The sequence below is a fragment of the Mustelus asterias genome, chromosome 14, assembly GCF_964213995.1.
Source record: "Mustelus asterias chromosome 14, sMusAst1.hap1.1, whole genome shotgun sequence".
NCBI classification, from domain to species: Eukaryota; Metazoa; Chordata; class Chondrichthyes; order Carcharhiniformes; family Triakidae; genus Mustelus; species Mustelus asterias.
The window spans coordinates 95,717,902-95,721,147 of record NC_135814.1 but is presented as its reverse complement, the minus strand read 5'-3'; the positions used below and the strand labels follow the sequence as shown (position 1 = coordinate 95,721,147).

General features: G+C 47.4%; 1 pseudogene; it reads right to left on the bottom strand.

The window, feature by feature from the left end:
- Window positions 1–2,748: 2,748 nt before the first annotated feature.
- LOC144504219 (5S ribosomal RNA) lies at window positions 2,749–2,870 on the bottom strand (annotated as a pseudogene).
- Window positions 2,871–3,246: the final 376 nt, after the last annotated feature.

Sequence of the window (3,246 nt, the reverse complement as noted above, 5' to 3'; positions counted from 1 at the left end):
GGAGCACCCGGAGGAAACCCATGCAGACACGGGGAGAAAGTGAAAACTCCCTCCACGCAATCAGTGACCCAAGGCTGGAATCGAACCCGGGTCCCTGGCGCTGTGAGGCTGCAGTGCTAACCACTATACCACAATGTTACTGGACGCGTGATGCGGAGGCCTGGGGTCAGAATCCCACCAGAACAGTTGGGAAATTTAAATTCAGTTAATTAGATAGACCCGGAAATAAAAAGCTGACACCATTTATTTGGACTTTGAAACTATCAGATTGTTATAAAAACCTCACCAAGCTGCATCAGGAAAGGAAATATTGCTTTCCTTACCTGTTGTTTGATTTGATTTGATTAGATTTGATTCATTATTATCACATGTATTAACATACAGTGAAAAGTATTGTTTCTTGCGCGCTATACAGACAAAGCATACCGTTCATAGAGAAGGAAAGGAGAGAGTGCAGAATGTAGTGTTACAGTCATAGCTAGGGTGTAGAGAAAGATCAACTTAATGCAAGGTAAGTCCATTCAAAAGTCTGACAGCAGCAGGGAAGAAGCTGTTCTTGAGTCGGTTGGTACGTGACCTCAGACTTTTGTATCTTTTTGCTGACGGAAAAAGGTGGAAGAGAGAATGTCCGGGGTGCGTGAGGTCCTTAATTATGCTGACTGCTTTGCCGAGGCAGCGGGAAATGTAGACAGAGTCAATGGATGGGAGGCTGGTTTGCGTAATGGATTCGGCTACATTCACGAGCTTTTGTAGTTCCTTGCGGTCTTGGGCAGAGCAGGAGCCATACCAAGCCGTGATACAACCAGAAAGAATGCTTTCTATGGTGCATCTGTAAAAGTTGGTGAGAGTCATGCTAAATTTTCTTAGTCTTCTGAGAAAGTAGAGGCATTGGTGGGCTTTCTTAACTGTAGTGTCGGCATGGGGGGACCAGGACAGGTTGTTGGTGATCTGGACGCCTAAAAACTTGAAGCTCTCGACCCTTTCTACTTCATCCCTGTTGATGTAGACAGGGGCATGTTTTCCTTTACACTTCCTGAAGTCGATGACAATCTCCTTCGTTTTGTTGAAATTGAGGGAAGATTATTGTTGCCGCACCAGTTCACCAGATTCTCTATCTCATTCCTGTACTCTGTCTCGTCATTGTTTGAGATCCGACCCACTATGGTGATGTCATCAGCAAACTTGAAAATCAAATTGGAGGGGAATTTGGCCACACAGTCATAGGTGTATAAGGAGTATAGTAGGGGGCTGAGAACACAGCCTTGTGGGGCACCGGTGTTGAGGATGATCGTGGAGGAGGTGTTGTTGCCTATCCTTACTGATTGTGGTCTGTGAGTTAGGAAGTTCTGGATCGAGTTGCCGAGGCCCAAGCCACGGAGTTTGGAGATGAGTTTCATGGGAATAATAGTGTTGAAGGCTGAGCTGCAGTCAATAAATAGGAGTCTGACATAAGTGTCCTTGTTATCTAGGTATTCCAGGGTTGAGTGCAGGGCCAGGGAAATGGCATCTGCTGTGGACCTGTTGCGGCGGTAGGCAAACTGTAGTGGATCCAGGTAGTCCGGGAGGCTGGAATTGATTAGTGCCATGACTAACCTATCGAAGCACTTCATAATGATGGATGTCAGTGTCACCGGCCGATAGTCATTAAGGCACGCTGCTTGGTTTTTCTTAGGTACCGGGATCATCTTCTTAAAGCAGATAGGGACCTCAGATTGTTGTAAAGAGAGGTTGAAAATGTCTGTGAATACCCCCGCCAGCTGATCCGCACAGGATCTGAGTGCTCGTCCGGGTACCCCATCCGGGCCAGTCGCTTTCCGTGGGTTGACCTTCGAGAAAGCTGCTCTGACACCTGCAATGGTGACCCCAGATACAGGTTCATCCAGGGCTTCCAGAGTGGAGGGGCATGCTCTCGCTGATCTCTTGCTCAAAACGGGCATAGAATGCATTGAGCTCATCAAGGAGGGGTGTATTGGAGCCGGCAATTTTACATGCCTTCACAGCGCCAGGGACCCGGGTTCAATTCCGGCCTTGGGTGACTCTCCCTGTGCCTGTGTGGGTTTCCTCCGGGTGCTCTGGCTTCCTCCCACATTCCAAAGATGTGCAGGTTAGGTGGTTTGGCCATGCTAAATTGTCCTTTATTGTCCAAAGATGTGTAAGTTAGCTAGATCCAAACCTTGAATGTCAGATGTTGGCCTTTCAGATACCGACCCTTCAAATTCTCTTTTTGATGTGAAGATTTGATCTCCTGTCTTTGCGAGTATTGTGGCAGGCACCTACTTCTCACTTGAAAAGTAATTTTTTTTGGTTTTGATGCATATTCACAGCGAGTAACGTGGTTTTGTTGTTGTTGCTCTACTATGTAGAAGTGTAAGATGGTAAGAGTAAATCAAATTTGGTTCTCAACTTCTTCTTTTGAGTGGAATCTTAGAATCCATAGAATCCCTACACTGTAGAAGGAGGCCATTCGGCCCATCGAGTCTGCACCGACCACAATCCCACCCAGGTCCTATTCCCATATCCCCACACATTTACTCTGCTAATCCCCCTGACACCAGGGCCAATTTAGCATGGCCAATCAACCTAACCCGCACATCTTTGGACTATGGGAGAAAACCGGAGCACCCGGAGGAAACCCACGCAGACAGAGGGAGAATATGCAAACTCCACACAGACAGTGGCCTGAATTGAACCCAGGTCCCTGGCGCTGTGAGGCAGCAGTGCTAACCACTGTGGCGCCATGCCTCCCTAAGCCTACTGCACCTACTTCCCAGGCCGTCTCCCATCCAATTACTAACCAGGCCTGAGTCTGCTTAGCTTCCGAGATCAGATGAGATCGGGTGTTTTTCTTTCAGACTAGTATGGTCGTTGGCTACAATCCACAATAGTTTCATGGTCATCAGTAGATTCTTAATTCCAGATTTTTTAAAAATTGAATTCAAATTCCACCATTTGCCATAGTGGGATTTGAACCTGGGTCTCCAGAACATTCGCTGAGTTTCTGGATTAATAGTCTAGCGATAATAACACCAGGCCATCACCACCCTGATAGAGCCCAGACTGTCTGTCTGCAGGAATGGCTGTGCAGGGTCAAAATGGAGAGAGTTTGAAAACAAATGAGTCTCGCTGGCGGGAACTCGTTTCCCAATTTTGGACCAACCTTGCCGGTGGAGTGATGAGGAACACGCTGGGGAAGGGGGAAGGCGGGAACCGAATTTGAATGCATCAACATATCATTAGCAAGCACTC